Genomic DNA, 18,158 nt, shown 5'->3' on the forward strand with positions numbered 1-18,158 from the left:
AAATATATTTTTATTGCAGGAATTAGCCAAGATTACATATCGGACTAGCACCACAGGTGCAATCAGAGATATCGAACATATCAAATCCCCACTTAGAAAAAGATAAGCGTACACAGCCATTCAGCCCACAACCCGAGGGTCGGGCGGCGAATACCAGAGGGGATCTGAAAGAAGGTCGAAGCCGGTCCGGATGATCCAATGGTCTTCATCTGCTTTTCTAGATCAACCTACAAAAGGGACAAAAGAAACCCCCCCCCCAACCGCCCAATGATTCAACTAGTTCCCATCCCAACCCAGCCATCAGTGTGTGTTGTAGTACGTGTAGGAAGGCCTGTGGGAAAACCCCGGGTGATTCTATAGTAATCTGAAGTATGATAGATTATCGGGACTCGAGATGTGCCGCATCATCAGTCTCGGAATCGCTGGAAGCGCAATAATCTCTAAGGGCCTGCACTAACGTCTCCCATTCTAGTGCTGATTCCTGAGCTCTCTCGTTATGCTGCTGCCTAGCCAATTGGTATCGCAGAGTGCTCTCCCCCGCCGCCCATTTCAAAGGTTCGCTGTGCCACCTAGCCCCTGTCGGACCAACTCTTGCCTTCCAATTCCTGGTCACCTCCCGCTTAGCAGGGAGGAGCCCCAAGTCAATAAATTTACTTGAAATGTTATTTTTGGGGGTATGCGGGAACCAATGTAGGAGCCCCACCGCCGCGTCGACCGCTAAGGACCTCCCCGTTACCCTATTCAGAGTGTCCCCCAATCCAGGCCAATAGGAGGACAGCGCCGGGCAAGACCACAGCATATGAAGGAGGTCCGCTTCAGGGGCCCGGCATCTGGGACACTCTGCAGAGTCCGCGGCGAAATATTGCTGGATCTTCACCGGGGTCAAATAGGCCCTGTGGAGTATGTAGAAGTGGACCAGTTGGAAGCGGGCATGGCATGTGCCCTTCCAGGCCCGACGCATGAGCTGTGACCAGGTCGTCTCTGGGATCTCCTTCCCTATGTCTGCCTCCCAGCGGGTCCGTAAAGTGGCGAGGGGGGTCAACCCATCGTTAGCCAATCTGCTATACAGGCATGTGACAGTCTTGACCGTCCCCGCCGACATCATAACATACTGGCACACCGGGGACGTAGGCGGCTCCTCCAGTCCACTTTTCCAGTGCGCCTGAATCGCTCGGACCAAAGCCGTGTATAAAAGGAAGTCGCCTCGAGGGACGTCAAAGCGGTCTATGATCTCCTGGAAGGGCAATAGCACCCCGTCCTCATAAAGGTCCCCCACTAACTGCAATCCCGCGTCCTCCCAGTGTCCCAGGCATGACCAATCTCCCCCGTGAGGCAGTGCCGTCAACATCCCTAGTGGTATTTCAGGTGCATATGGAACCCTCAGCTGTCCCCGGGCGTGGGCGCGATTCCAACATAATCGAATGGTCTTTTCCTCAAGCGTCAGGTCTTGCAAGGCCAAACGCTGTCGTAAGGTGATGAAGGAGATAGCATGCCTAGGCATCCCCATGCCCCTCCCGGTCTCCGGGCCACGAAACTCCCTGGCGACCTCCTGGGTGAAGGTCTGCAATTGCGCCGCCAGGTAATATTTCTCGAAATCCGGCACCGCGAGGCCACCCTCAGATTTCGGCCTCATCAAGGTCTTGAGGGCCACTCTCCGGCGGCCCGAACCCCAAAGGAATCCCACCACCATGGATCGTAATAGCCGAAAGGTGGCTCGACTATTAACAGCCGAGGCGCCAAGAGGTCAGCGTAGGCGGAGTAGAATTCAACCGGGAGGCCATCCAGGCCCGGGGTCTTATTCCTCGCCATCCCTTTAATGGCGCTACGAATTTCACCTAATTCGATATCGGAGCCCAGAGCCTTTGCCACTTCCGGCTCCAGCGTTGGCAACTCTAGGGGTTGCAGATACTCATCAATCAGGGCGGGGTCCCTGGCCGAGGAGCTGCAGTACAGTTGCTCATAGTAGCGCAGGTAGCAGCCCAAAATCTCCGGCTGGGTGTGCACCTCAGATCCTTCAGACGTACGCATGGACGTCGTCAGCGAGGTCCGGCGCGTAGGATTGTCTAGCCACGCTAACAGCGCGCCCGACCTGTCCCCCTCCGTGAGCGACCTAGTAGTGTAGGCCTTATAATCGAAGCAGCGTAGCCGTTCGACTTCCGCCGCCACAGTCTCTCTCGCCGCTGCCGTACGCTCTTGGAGTTCAGGATGACCGGGGCGGCGAAGCTCCATGTCGCGGAGCTTCCGATCCGCCGCGGCCAAGTCATCAAGGATGACCCGCCGCATGCCCACCTTTTTAGAAATGCAGTAGCCCCTGATCACAACCTTAAAGGCGTCCCACTCTAACGCCCTCGATCCCGCAGTACCCCCATTGGACGTAAAATACTCCGAGATTTTGTCCCCCAGGTCCGCCTTAAAGACTATGTCCTCCAAGATCTCCGGTCACATTTTCCAGGTGGGCACATTAGGAACCCCGGGAAACCAACGGAAGTCCACCAGGAGGGGGTTGTGGTCCGAGAGGGTCCTGGTCAAATATTCAGAGCGGACCGCTGCGGATATCAACTCCGCCGATCCCAGAAACCCATCCAATCGCACGTGCAACTCATGTAGGCCAGAGAAATAGGAGTAATCCCTAGAGTCTGGGTGTTGTGCCCTCCAGATGTCCGTGAGCCCCCAATGCGTCTGCCATTCCTTCCTCCCTTTAGCCACCCGGCGGACAGGGGAGTCTGGGAGGGGGGGGTGCGAGCGGTCGGCCTCTACGTCTACTACCGAGTTAAAATCACCGCCAAGTAAGAGGGTTCCCGAAAGAAAGTGGGCCAACGAACCTGATAACCTGGAGAGGAAGGCAAGCTGGTCCACATTAGGTGCATAAATGCAGCAAATGCTTAAGTCCCTACCCCCAAGTGTGCCTGAGAGCGCCACGTAACGACCCTCCGTATCTACCACAGATTTCGCAACCTGAAAGGGAACCCCAGCCCTGATCCATATTAGCGCCCCCCCTTGCATACGCTGAGTACGAGGTATAGAAGACCTGCCCCCTCCATCTACGCTGAAGCGCCGCCCCTTGTTGAGATGAGTCTCCTGCAGCAGAGCTATCTGTACTCCTCTACGCACTAGATAAGCGTGAACTTTGTGCCTCCTAGACATAGTGTGAAGCCCCCGCACATTCCAAGTGATGCATTTCACATTAGCAATATCAACCATTGTCCCATAGTGTCTGTTCCGGGCTTCCCAACCAAGGCTCCAACAAAGGGCAAGCGACAGTCAAGTCAACACTGATGGTGGCCATTTTCCCCAACAAAAGAACAACACCCTTCTGAAACAAACCCCCTCCCACCCTCCCCAGAACAGGACCCAAATAGTTCCATCTAGTTCCCATCCAAACCATGTCCCCAACAATCCCACAATCCCGACTAATCCTGCGGTCGCCACCGCAGGGAAGCCTTAAGGGCTAGGTGCGGGCTGGGCGCCAGTGATGGGCCCTCGAGTCTCGGACTGCCGAGACTAGATTGAGCCCAAAACAAAAAACTACTGCTCGAGCAGGGCACCCTCCCTCCTCCACCGGATCCCGCAATCAATCGCCTCCCCTACCACACCCGCCTCAGACCCCCACCCAAATGGAAGGAGCTCACCCAGTCATCCCTGTCCGTCCAGCATGCCCTCAGCCGAGTCTGGAGTAACCACTGGCAAGTGGACACTATCAGTCTCTGATTCCTCCGTGTCTGTCTGCGCCCCCTCGCCTCCGGGTTCCAGTTCCTCCACAATGGGGCCACTTTGCAATCCAGACAGAGTAGACACCATCTCCAGCACTCCTCGCCGCTCCGCCATTGTCTCCATAGTCGAAGGCCTGCCTGGCTTGCCACGGCGGCTGCGGAGCCTCTTGGAACGACGTTGCTGCCCAGGTTCTACGGCCAGCTGAGACGACGAGCCGAAGCCATCCTTGCCGGCCCTATAAAGTTCTAGCCAATTGCAGACTTCCTCCGGGGAATCGAAGAACTGGGTTTTGTCGTCCATGATAATGCGGAACCTTGCAGGGAACAGGAGCGAATATTGGATGCCCTCGCTCCGGAGCTCACGCTTGATCGCCAGGAAAGAAGCCCGTTTGCGCTGGGTCTCATACGTGTATTCTGGGAAAATGTTCACCTGGCTATTCTCCACCTGATAAGGGCCGTTATGCCTGGCGGCATTGAGGATGAGGTCCCTGTCCCGAAAGTGCAGCAAACGTGCCACCACCGGTCGCGGGGCGCGGCCCTGTTGCGGCGGCCTCGCCGGCACCCTGTGCGCCCGTTCCAAGGTGTAGAAGGAGGACAGGCCCTCCGGAGCTACTTTGTCCCGGAGCCATGCTTCCAAGTAGGCCACCATGTCGCCATCTTCGATCTTTTCCGGCAGGCCCACCACCCGAATATTGTTCCGCCTTTTACGGCCTTCGGCATCCTCCGCCCGCCTCTCCAGGGCCTCAATCCGGGTCAGGGCATCCTTCATTGTCGCGGCCAGAGTCTTCTGTGCCGGTTCCAGGACCTTCACCGAATCCTCCACCTCCTTAACCCTGTCAGATAGCTTGCCGTGGTCTGCCCTCAGGAGGCCCAGGCTCGTCGCTACCTGGGCGATGTCTTGCTGTAGGGCTGAGCGCGTGGTTGCGATCGCTTCCAGAACCCGGTCAAATTGTTGTTGCAGGTGCGGGTCACCTCGATCATCTTTATCCGGCGCCTCCGTGTCCGAGGCAGCCGGGGTGGTTCCTTTGGGCCCCCTTGGTTTCCCCATGGCGGTTGAATCCCGCGGAGGAAAGTTCGTCAGAGGCACCACCAAGTGTGGACGTCGACTATGGCGCTCCTGGCACGCAGTTGTTGTGCTGAGGGCCGTCGAGTATCGTCGCCAGGGTCCACTACTCCTCCGAGCCTTCAGGCCGTTCCACTGTCGTGTCGCCGGAATCCAACGAGAGGGAGTCGGGGATGATCGGCGCCAGGTCTGGCAGGTCCGCCTGATCGATGTGGATCTGGAACGAGAATCACCAGTGCCACCGGAAACTCTGTGGCGCCAGGTCGCTGTGCTGCCCATGAAGTGCAAGGGGTTTCGGCGAGTTCAGGCGCTCAGTGGGGGGCAGTCTTTTGCGGCCCGTGGAATCGTCTCCCCACACGGGGCCTCTGGTCGTCCGTGGTCAGATTTCACCGAAAATGCGATGAACAGTTCGTCTGGGGATGGCCACCGCGCTCGGACCCTTCCAAATATTCAACCAGACCAACGAGAGATAGGATGTAGATAGGATGCGCGAAGTCCTACTAGGCTCCCACAGGTCTAGGGTCTCGACAAAGCAATCGAGAAGGTCCGGGCGCCATCTTGGGTCCCGCTCCGCGGTCCTCTTAACTTCGGTTTTTCATCGAAACCGCCGGTTTTCAAGTGTCGCCGGGCGTCCCAGCAGGACCCCACTGGTCCGATCTCCGGTTTGCGGGGGCTTGGGTGCCCCGCGGACTCCGATCTGCAGGATCAAAGCGGGCTCAGTCCCAGAGCCGAGCTCTCAGGCGACCATCGCCATCGGCGTCAAAGCCACGTCCCCTTGAAGATTGTAACGTTGTTAAGAGTGTTGACTACCAATCTGGAATTTTGTCCAATTGTATGCCCTGGTTTATTGAAAATAAGTGTCCTGTTCCCTGAGAATTGCTAGGAGCTGACCTGTAGTTTGACTTTTATTAGACCTGGCATCCTTTCCCCTGACTTTATGCCTCATCACCTTCTGTTTTGCTGACATCATTTTTACTGGCTTTTGGATTCTGGGTGCTTTATCACTTTTAACCAGTGATAACGTTTTTTTTGTTTTTTTAAAGAGTTTTATATTGCGCGAACTAGACCCAAAGATATCTGGTATCGAAGAGCTTTACATGAGCACCAGTTTCGTTATAGAAGGACACATTCATTTTTGTTAGGCACAGGGAGATTAAGTGATTTGCCTAGAATCACAGGATGTTGATCATCTTTGCCGAAACTTGAACCCGGTTCCCCAGCTCTGAGGTCGACTGCTCTAGCCGTAAGACTACATCCTCTCCAAGCAAAGTGCATATGCTCTTTACTCAAAGCATGGTAACGTTAGCTTATACACCATTGGCATATTTAATTCACTTATAAGTCCCTGGTAGAGTGCACTATATGTGCCCAGGCCCAGTAAATTAAATGCTAATAGTGGACCTGCAGAACAGATTTTGCCACCCACTCAATAGCCCTTTAAACATTGCTCAGACTTGCCCATGGCAGGGCGCAGTGTCTTTAAAAAGTACCACATAATCTTTTATGTTTTACTTGTCCTGGTAGTGAAATACTCTTAAATTCGCAAGGCCTGTCTCTCCTGGTTAGCAATGGGATTGCCTTAAACACTTTTTAAGTGTAATTTCCAATTGGGAGCAGATAGAAATTTGGAGTTTGGTGTCTCTGGACTCACAATTTCAAATCACAACTCATGGTGAAGTCGGATTTTAAATTGTAAGTCTGAAAATGATAATTTTAGAACTTGGCATTTTCTTACTTTAATCATTCAGTGCCTCTGCCTGTCTCTGACTACACCTCTGGGTTGGATGGCAGCTGGGCTTTGTGTATTTCATCTAGACAGTCACACAAAGGGAGAAGGAGGCTGACACGTGCATCCTGACGGCCCATCAGCAGGCTGATGGACCTTTCTGAGGTAGATTGGCAGGCAGGAGCTGACACTTCGACCTGAATAGGGATGTGCCGATCCACACACAAAGAGCTGCATACCCCCTGTAGTGAGCCAGGACAGGAAAGGGTCTTGTGATCTTCAAAGGCCTCTTTGATGACACCCCAAATTCAAAAGGCACATTTGGGTATAAGTCCTGGACCCCTGATACTACCATATCAGAAATCTACTGGAACCAAGGACATTCTGCCTGGAAGGGGCTAGGGGTGCAGGGGTACATTTCAACGTCGGACTCTTCTTACCACAGCCGGTCGCCATCAGGAAAAGCCTCTGGAATTAGGCTGCAGGTGCCAACACAGAGCCTAGGAGAGGTCAGCCAATGCTGGATTTGAGGTCAGGGTTTCTGGGGAGATTTCACTGGACAGGTGAGCCACTCAGGCCATGGGCGTCAGGTGCAGGGTGGGATCCGGGAGTAATAGGAGTTTAGGTTCTTTGGGACATGTCCGCTGTCCATAGGAGATTCAAGTCTTTTTCAAAAGCAGTAGTCCTCCAGGGTTTTCAGACATCACTGGCTGCAAGACAGATCGCAGGATCGTCAAAGTGGAGACAGGCTGGTAGGGCTTGGGCCAAGGCAGTCGTCGTCTTCAGGCTTCTCTACAGGGATGTCGTCTGTCTTCTTAGGTCATCACAGATCTAGTTTTAAGGTCTGATGGAGTCTTCTAAATACTATATTTAGGGGATGTTTTAAGGAAGTAACAGGTAGGGCCAATGGGCACCTTACCTGGGGTGACTACACCCTCTATTATGCCAACCTCCTGTGGAAGGGGGGCTTAGTCCTAGCCCTGATCGAAGGAGTCCCCTCATTTTCAAGATGAAGGAAACTGAAAAGTGTGCTTAACTTTGCCTTCCCCGCCTGAGGAGTGGAGTTGGCAAAGGTGGGCACATCTCTGAGTCTTTCTTAATTTCCCCTCTGATTTTCCCACCCAAAGTGGTGGTGTAAACTTGGGGCTGCCATCTCTGCTAGCAGCAGAGGCTGGGAATTGCATTACAAAGGTGGCAGGCCTTTGAAGCTTCCCCTTCGAGAACTGGGCCCATGCTGGGGAAGAAGGTGTGATACCTGTGCCCAGGATGTGCATTGTTACCGGTCCCAGAGAGCAGAGGCTCTCCACCCAGGAGTCCAAAAACATGTCTGTGTTTGGCAGGCTGCCTAAAGCCAAACAGTGACCCAACCAGAGCTGGTATGTTTTCAGGGGGCACCTCTGAGGTGTCCTCTGAGTACATTATTGTAATAAATCTCACACTGGCATCAGTGGGGATTTATTACATGGAGTCGTTTGGGACCAAACACTCCTGGTTTCAGTGTAGCCATAATGGCACTGGGGAACTCGAGTTGTAGAGTTTCCAGCCAATTTACTCTTCATGGCTTCCCTGGCACTTACAATATTTAAGAATTTACTTATGTTTTGTAGGGGCATGTCTACTCATTCAAATATGCCCTCACCTGGGATATAGTGCACTCTGCCTTAGGGCTGTAAGGCTTGCTAGAGTGACGATTTACCTATACCTTCAGGCAGTGCTTGCTGGCATGGCACCCAGGCAGGATGCCATGTACACTTTGTTGTTTTTCACCTCACAGGGATTTGAAATCTACAAGAGCAGTGGCATGGTCCTCATGAGGTTGTTCTCAGGGGACCCGCTTCAGCTCCCAGGCTCTAGGTACCCAGGGTACCATTTACCAAGAATTTACAGGGTGGATATGTACAATACATTAAAAAACTACAACAAAACCAGGCAAAAAGTGGCAGCTAATCATTTCAAAAGAGGAACTTTTTCATTTTCATGGGGTCTTGAAAAAAGGCAAATTTGTGATTTGGTTTGGCTTTCACAAAGAATGTCACTGTTGGTGAAGTTAGGAGAATGTGCCCTTAGGAGACTCCTGCCTTGGAGGAGCTGGTTATGTTATTATTTGAAGTTTTGTTACACAAAGTTGAATCCATCTGATTTGGGCATTTTCAGGTTTTATGAGGCAAAGGTTGCTGGGTTTATCCTGACTTCATTCTCCTCTTTTGAACCTTTCTCCTGGAATGCGCTAAGATTTGTGATTTAAGGTTTTGCCTTGATGCTGTGCTGTTTGGTGTAGCCTGGTGTGGAACCTGCCACCACCTTCTCTCAACCTATGGATGTACACCACAATGTACACTGGGCGACCCCGTGTGGCCTGGATAGAAATTCACCTGGTCAGGGTTGAGAGGGTATGATCATGGTTAACTACCCCTTCTTTACATACTTTCCAGGCTTCCTTAATCCTTCCTTGTTTTTTGTTCTCCTTGTACCTTGCCCTCATAGGGGGTGATATCATGGTATAGCCAGGTAATTCAGGTAAATTAGGCTACACCCTCCTTGAGGGTCTTGCAGGTAAATCTGGAGCTCGGGCAATTGGGGTGCAAGCCACACTTACCACAAGGCTGGCTGCTTTTGCACCACCTATGTCCGACCACGTGTCAACTCACATATGTCGGTGGACTCGCTCATTTGACCCAGTTGCCTGATTGTCTTATCTCTTTTGCAAGCCCCCTCTACTTGCAAATTGTAGACTGGCAGGTCAGGGGCAAGTCTAGGGCTGCATTTGCGGGCTATCAATAGTGGGGGAGAGATTTATACTCAACAGGCCACCATGCCCCCAATCCTGATGGTTTTTGACTACCGACTTGGATCAATCATCTCATCCTGCCGTAGCTTCCTGTGCCAGGAATGCAGTGGGCTGTCAGTGCACAAGCTTCCCTGGGCCAGGCCAGCAGGCTGGTGTGTTAGTGGAAGGATGGGAGGGCACTGCACTGTAAAATGCTGAGGAGAATGCCGTGGAGTAGGAAGCTCTGTTCACCTCACCGTGATAAGAGGCTCTCAGCTCAAGCTGGCACCTGCTCACCTGTTGGCCCCATTGGCTCTGCAGAGCAGCTGCAGCATCTTTTCTTTTCTCCTGCTTTATCCCACCGCAAGAAGCAGGTTGCAGGATGCCGATGCACAGCCTGCGGTTAACTCATGGTTTGTGGCTCGCCGCTAAATTCCTGATTACTGCGCCACCAGATGAGAACTTTGGGGCTAACGGAGTGCTGGATTGCTGGTGCCGGTGTTCTAACTAGATGATCTCCCCCGTCGGTTTGATCTCCCCCTACGTCAGAGGGGAGTTTAAAAATACAGCTCGAAGCTAACTGTCTCCTCTTCCCCGTCGGTTTGATCTCCCCCTGTCAGAGGGGAGATTACAATTACAGCCTTAAGCTAACTAGCTCCGCTCCCGTAGTTTTGGTCTCCCCCTACGGGGCTCACAAATTTAGAAGGGAACAACTGTGCGTTGTATTGGCATGTGAGAGTCAGCATTTTGCCATTAACATCGCATGCATTGTAATAAAGCCCGTTTCCGTGACGTGATTATTTGCAGTCTTCAGTTTGTAGAAGGGAACAACTGTGCGTCGTATTGGCATGTGAGAGTCAGCATTTTGCCATTAACATCGCATGCATTGTAATTGCATGCGATGTTAATGGCATCAACCGCAGGTAGTACTTTGTGGCAGGGCTGAGGTGCGTTGGCTGAGGGGGAGATCATACAGACAGGCGAAAGTAGTCTTGCAGCATATGCGCGTGCGTAGTGAAATACGCATGCGCAGATTGTTCGGGGAAGATCATCCAGATGGGAAGATCATAACTACGGTACACCGGCTCTTCAACCTCAACTTCCTGCCAGGCTTCTCGACAATCGATTCTCTGCTCTGCGCTGCTCTCTCCTCTGCATCTGTGCATCATCAGAATGTCGCACTAAATGTGGGCACTCAGGTCTACCAGCTGCTGGTGGCAGTAAATGCTGCTGGTAGAGGTTGAAAATGGAGGGAGCCCTGGGTTATTGAACTCTAAATAAGTGATACAGAGTCTGATCCGGCTCATTTAGTATCTAATGTCCCAGTAACCCCAGCTCAAATAAAGTTGGATCGGAATGAAAATAGTGCATTTGTCAGTTCTTCTAGTTCGTTGAAGTTGCCTAAAAGTGCGAGAATTTGCAATGAAGTGGCTATAACCAACTGCAACAGAGAATGGGGGAAGGATTCGAACTAGTGATGTGGTGGAGCTGGAGACTTCATGGAGCTGCAGATACCCCCTGTAACTGACATGTATCACAGGAAATAATAAAGCTGCAGTGAAAGGAAGAGATCAGCGAAGCAGCTTCAATATATAAAAAAATGTACTAGGACCTTGAACAAGGGCAGCAGCACATAAATATATGAAGGACTGGCTGAATAGAGACCCCAACCATAAGGTTAAATAAGACAGCCATATTGGACTTCCAAGCGGTACTCCGATATGAGTTGAGAGAATCAGTTTATGCATAATAGCAGGTGTTTAGTCGATCAGGGAGAATAAAACTATAATTTGCATTTAAAGCATCCTGCCACTTTCAGAAAACAATGCTCTCTATGCATTGCAGTGAAAGTGCTCCCTCGGAGGTGGAATCATACATCATTGCATCCACTAACTTGACATGAGGTAGAAGCATTCCTTGGTCTTGATCAGAGATGGGACTGCTAAGGCTAAAGTGTTAAAGCTTTGGCTGCAGTGGGAAGAACAAAACAAGCCAAGGGCTGAAAGATGCTGACCCAATAACCACTCTATATATATTGTAAACAATAGGTTGGAGACAGCTAAAGCGGCCAAGCCAAACCTAAAACTTTATATGATGTCACTGAAGCAGAAGAATTTAAAAAATGATGTTTAACTTCGGACTATGGAAAAGCAGTTGATCACCTGGAACATTATAAGGCTCCAGGACTCCAGAACGTTTAGGACTAGCTTTGAAAAACGTGCATGTGGAACAATCTCCCCAGAATCATGATACAGAAGAATGATGATTCTAATTAGTCAAGCAGCTGCTATCACAAACCACTTCTGCCACAGACCAGTAAGCTTGATTGAAATTGGTAATAACTCTCTATCACCACTGCCTGACAATTGCAAGATTGGATGTGAAAAAACTAAGTCAGCTATTGTTTTGGGATTGGTTAATCAACAATAAACTAAGACCTAAATTGACTATCCTTCATATAAGAGAGTGCAGCTGAAAAGGATGGAGTGCTGCATTGTATGAAAATGTGCAGTTCGGGAATGTGCAGTTCGGGATTTACAGAGTGTTGTTGAATGAAGATGTCATCACCAGCACTGATATTAGAAAAAGCTGCAAGGTGCCAAGAACAACCCAGCAGAAGTTACCATAGGTTTTGTACAAGAGGAACACCCTCCAGTACCAATTCATACATAAAATAAACTGCAGGCCAAGCTAATAATGGCAGATGTGTGAGTGAACTTACTTCACAAATATCACACATAGGTTCCACATGCAGATTACCACTGTGACCCTTGTTTATGCCTAGCTCCTCTTAACATACTCTTTCACCACAGAGCTAGGCCGTTATAGTTCTTCTGACTTTGCGTCAAATCCTATTGCTCGGTTTTTAATAACTCACATGGTTCTGATGCGGAGCAATGATCAACTTGCAAATTTGCATAGTTTTTAGGTTTCATGTATGGGTGTCAGTTAAATATATTGTTAATACAAAACCAAGCCTAAAAATAGGCGTTTATGTCCTTTGTTTCCTTGCTTATAATTGGTCAGAGCCACCTGCTGCTTCTTGCTTTCTCCAGGCACCTCCAGTGTTGGTCCCTGATGCAGAGCATGGACCTAGTGCAGGTTTCTCTATGGCCAGTGTCCTTTCACTGGCCGCATGCTCCTGAAGGCACTTTTTATTTTACTTTTTGACGTGTATTCTTTAAGAGTGCATGTCTACATTCCGTCTCCTGTCCCACCCTTGTGTTGCTTGTCCTCCTGCCCCCTCCCGCTGTCTCTGGTATTGCTGCACTCTCCCTCCTTCCCTGCACTTGAGGCTGATTACAAGTCTGTTGGTCGACAGACAGCCAGACTCAAGGGGTCACCGTGGTGGCAGTCCCCCCACCACCCCACTACGAGATATTGCAGTGGGGCTGCTCTCGACCTGCTGCAACACTATCAGGGTACAGTAGTTCAGTCCCATCAAGAATATTAGGAGTTTCCTCTCCACCAGGGTTTTCATAGCAATTCCTCCTCCCTGTAAAGCCTGACAGAGATGAAACTCTGGTGCCTCTGCACGCTTTGGATGCATGCACAACATGTGCCCCCCTGTGTGTATGCACACTAGTACCTGCATGACATGGACTTTTCAGTCCATGCTGTGCAGAAACTGTTTTTGCCATTCCCATTGAAGTGACCGTGTTTACATACACCGCCATCAGAACGCCCAAAAAAATCCAGCCAGACAGGAGGAAACTCCTAATCTGGTGGGAAGCCTTACCACAGGTTTGGCAGTGAGGAAACAGGGCATACGCAATGCTGCACCACCAAAATCATAATTGGGCCCTTAGTGATGTAGGTGAATTGGTTCCAATCATACATGCTCTGGTATATGCTTCTAAAATATTCTGTAGAGAAAGCACACAGCCAAAAAATAAAATAAATCAAGGGTAACGAAACGAGGACCTAAGAGAAAGTTAAAAAGCCTACTATTATTCAAAACAGGAGGCAACTCACTTTGAAAGGTTAAAATTGTTCTTATACTTAAGTCCAGAACGTTGCAAACAGGAAGACCAATGTAAATGCAAAAGTTAATGTGAGCAGAATTGTCATAGTGCAACACTTTGACACAAGTCGTCTCTAGGCACAAGTTCTCTGGAGTGCTGTTAGGCCAAAAGTCCTTTTTATGGCTTTGACATGGCGAGCTCTTATTCGTTTTCTGCACAACCCTATGTGCTTTCCCTGGTATTTTAATGGCACTTCCTTTTATGTAGGAGCAGCCTTCGGGATCACATCTGTCTAGATCAAAATATAACAACGGTTCTTGTATCTATGCTTTTTTCCCACCAACTGGTCTGAAGCATGTCCCATGGGACAACATTTGATATAAGCCTCAATGTTAAACAGTTTTCTAGCACTTAATGAGAAAGTGCTCTATGCCAGAATCTTCTGGATTTCTTTGTTGATTGTAAGTGTACATGTATTTTTTATGTTTATTTAAGTCGTTACATTTTTTAAAGCACAGACTTGTCGTTCAAGTTATTAACTGCTATCAAAACTTGTTGCACTGCATTCTGAGTTGATCAGGTCATCCGCATACTGAAATATTTGCTTTGAGGAACATTTCATGTTGCAAGTCCCAAATTGAGTTTTTTTTCGACTCACAAATAGGAACTAGCAAAACGAGATGTACAAATGTGTCTCAGACACATTTAGTGATCCCTAATTGAAACGGGATTGACCTACTTCATTGATATTTATTAATTAGGACTCAATGTGTGAATCACAAAAAACGCAGGGATGTGGCCTGCTGCGGACAGCAGACCACCATATCCGTATTTGCTTTTCAATAAATCAACTTTTTTTTAATGCAACCCAATTTTCTTTAAGGAAAATGGAATGCGTTTCAAAATTAAAAGTAAAAATTTCAGTTACATTTTCTAAGAATTGGCAGAGGTCCCTCTGGCCTCTCCTTGCTCTTAAAAAAAGTTTTTGCTGCCATTTAAAAAGGAGATGGGGTCCCGGGGGACCCATTCCCATTTGCGACTGGCTTACCACCTACTTGAAGTTTGCAGTAAACTGCAAATGTTTTGCAACTGCATTAAGGACACAAAGCATTTGTACATCCCCCTATCCCCCTGCGGCTGTTAGGAAGGGACGCCCTTCACATGCCCCTTCCTAATGCCAACTTGCAAACACTATTTGCGAGTCAGTAATAGGTTACTGACTTGCAAAATAGTGTTAATATATGGCAAAAGGCTCTTAGCTGTTGCAAACAGGCTGATTCAAATTTTACGACTGCTACATGTGGCCCTAGGCCGTTTAAATCGTACAGTAGAAACATTGCTGCCCTTGGACCCCGGTGGTAACCTAAAAAGGAATTACATTTGCCATAACAAGGGTTAAAACAGAAATTTTTTGAATGGGCTAATAAAGCTGTCAGGATATGTCATAGACCATACCATATACATACAACCATTCTGCAACATTCTATAAAAAAATAAGACTATATATGTAGACACCGTTTTTTGTTTTGGAGCCATAGCAATGTCATTATGAAGTACACATCATCTTATTGTTGCACAGTGAACTTCAAATCAGGCAAAGGGACGTCAGTGTAATTTTACCTGTATCCAACAGGGTGTGTGTCTTGCTCATTTGCTAGATAAATGCCAGCATTTTGGACTTTCTGCAAACCACAGAGATGTGTTTTGCTGATATCTATATATAATAAATGAGCATAGTGCCAACTAGAATTCACCATAGATGTGATAATCACTGCCCAGAAAAATAAATGTAATCATATCTATAATTCTTGTTACACATTCAAAGATGGGGGAGCAATTGGGAAAGATTCAGTGCCGAATAGTCTCCTATGGAATGACCATTGAACATCAGTCTTCTACAATGAAATGCAATCTGACTACCCTTATTAGTCTTCCTTTTACATCTCCAAGGGACCCATGTCCAGACTGTGAAAGGCCACATCTCAAACAAGTTTTAGCAAAACAAGCTGGGGGGCGCAAGCTCCAGGCCTTTATCCAATGATGCGATAAGCGTTATGGATTATGCCATAGGCAAGGGAATGGTCTTTCAACCGCTTATCAGCACATCTTACAAACAGACACATTTTTCAAGCTAAGCTTGGGGTAAATCAGCCATAGATTGTGTCAAAAGAAAATATCCCTATTTTTATTCACTGAAGTTTCAGTCAAGGAGCTCCGTGTTGGACACACTCACAATGGGATTGACCTGCAATATGTATTATGGGTACCTTCCAATCCCTTTCTTGCAATAAAAGGTTGTGACGCATGAACTTATGGCAGCCGAATTGGCCGGGTATTCCTGATCCGAAGGCCAATTCCATTTCAAACTCAAGTTCTACATTTTCAAGACCTATCTACATACAAATTGTCCCCCAAAATACTGAATGCCATTGTAGTGATCAGATATCCATCTACAACAACAATATAGTTCAGTAGATGGGCCATGTTTGTAGCATTGTGATGCAATAACCCACTGGGCCCTTTGTGTGTTGAAAAAGTAGGTTTGTGGCCCCCAGTAGGGCCCCCTTCTTCTTGCAGCCTCTGGTTGGGATGATAGGGGGCACCAGTTAAACCTTGCACCATGTAGCAGGCACCTTTAGGTGCCTCCCACGCGGTGCAGGGATTACCACAATCTCCCATTTCTCTATGGGAGCTTGTGCTATGGCGGTTTACAGCTGAAGCACCAGCTCCCATAGAGAAATGGGATTATGCAACCGCACCATGTGCGGTCGCATTGTAATTGTGGTGTTGAGACTGCCGACCAGCGGTCAGTCGGTCCTGAGACCACAACGGTGTTGGTCGGAGGCAACTCCGAATGACATTGTAATAGAGCCCCAAATCTAGAGTATAAAAGGCCCAAACGATTTTATTCCGTTTGATTAGTTTACTCACATCGTTGTTACTAGCTATTAGCCTGCTGAGACAAAGAGCCACAGATCAATTACAATCTGCACTGATAACTAAATAGGTGCTAATATTTGCACACACTCCTGCTACTTGTGCTCTTGCCTAATTTCGTACCAAATATATCACTATCTAAATGTAATGCCAAACAGACTAAGCTAAAAAAAAGTCACACCGTTATTTACGTAGTAAATATGTTTGAATTCTGCAGGAAAAAAAGTTTTGTTATGAAACCATAACAAATGCATATTTATAAAGAGACTATTCAATAAGAATAAAGAAAGATCATGCTATTTGAAATTACAATGAATTGAGTATTGCTAATACTCTTACAATATAAATATGAGATTCCAAAGGAGTGGTTGATCCTTCACAGTTGTAAATTTGAGTTCAGTATGTTGCATTAGGCATTTATTATTGCACACTTTTGTTTGTGTGAATTTCATGAGTATCATCCCAATCCTACTTCCCACTTTGGTACATGCACTTCCCCATACCTGTAACAAACAATATATTGAAGTTTGAGCAGTCTACTTTGTTTGCGATATGTTCTAGAGTTTATTTGAGATTCCTCGTGAACACTGCATGTTAACATGTATATTTGGATTGATCGTGCTGATCACTGTAAGACAGTTGGATGGATGTGTGCAAAAAACGATTGAGAAACATACGCTAGAACCAGACCCATAAGCCCAACCTTTATGTCTGAGTTTACGTCATGTGGGGGTTTTACTGGTTATTCCTCGCCACATCCAGCCATATAGTGCCGGTGCGGGACAGAATGTCAATACTCTAGCGATGTGACTCATCGTGGAGTAATGTGAGTAAGGTGCAGTGCTCAAGTGGTTGTGGGATAAAAATGACTACACAGATTCAACAGAAGGTTCGAATAGAAGTCTGAGTGTCAAGAATTAAAAACACGCCAAGTAGTAAGACTACCCTTAGGCGCTTCGCAGGACGGTCGACATGTTTCAGCCTGATGGGGGACTTCCCCGGCTTTCTTCAGGACCCTTAATCATGGAATAACTACTGCAACTACAACGTATGTGAAGTGAAAAATATCAAAAGTATACATATCTACCAGGAACTTAAAAGATTGTATGTCCACTGGAGGGAGAGACGTATGTTTTCTTCCCAGCTTTTTGTGGGTGAAGACCTCATCTCACCCGGCAACCGCTCGGGAGTATGAGGCCCCGCTCTTGAGGAGCTGTCCATTTTCTGTTCCCATGAAAACCACTATGCGTTGTTGGACCTCAATCCCATACACTGATGACAAACTACTGTGTGTCAATGTGGTTGATTTGAGAATTAGGTAAACTTTACGTACCGGTGCGGGTTTTATCCCGGACTGCCGCGGCTCCCGGTTCTTGTGCCGCTCCCTATCCCAAGCACCCTCTCGCTGTCTCGCTGCCCCTCCAGCCCAGCCAATGGGAGCAATAAATGGTGAGACTGACCCACAAACGCTTCTGCTCCGTCCTGGTCTTCGTGTACTGCAGGTTGGGCTGATGGGTCTGGTTCTAGCGTATGTTTCTCAATCGTTTTTTGCACACATCCATCCAACTGTCTTACAGTGATCAGCATAGTCACACACCATTCCCAGACCTGTTCTGCTCTTTCTTGTGTTTTGTAATTTGACTTTAGGGGAGCGAGCAGACAGGTCGTTAAACATTCCCCTGGACCCTCCACATACGTGTTTTGTTTTTGAGTATTTGGATTGATCTTCACTTCCTCTGGGAAGACACTCTATAAAAACAACAGAACAAATGAAAACTCTTGTAATGGTGGAACTCAGCTGAGACTGCGTACAAAATTGACATATATGAAGGTAGTTGTTCTGAATGACTCACACTGCTAATGAGCCCTGAATCACAATCTAATATTGTTTCTTATGCAATATTGACCAAGGATAGAGGTTAGTTCTTCTGGTTCAGGGAAATGCTAGTGTGAAAATGTTATTTAATGCTTTACTAATAATGTTTTGAAA

At 48.1% G+C, this 18,158-nt stretch overlaps 1 protein-coding gene across 1 annotated transcript in view; it reads left to right on the plus strand.

Annotated features, from left to right (window-relative positions):
* Nucleotides 1-18,158, plus strand: part of LOC147718779 (sodium/hydrogen exchanger 2-like) — a 537,314-nt gene that overhangs the window by 517,757 nt on the left and 1,399 nt on the right. The gene's annotated exons all lie outside the window — the stretch shown is intronic.

The sequence above is a fragment of the Lissotriton vulgaris genome, chromosome 4_1, assembly GCF_964263255.1.
Source record: "Lissotriton vulgaris chromosome 4_1, aLisVul1.2, whole genome shotgun sequence".
Classification (NCBI taxonomy): domain Eukaryota; kingdom Metazoa; phylum Chordata; class Amphibia; order Caudata; family Salamandridae; genus Lissotriton; species Lissotriton vulgaris.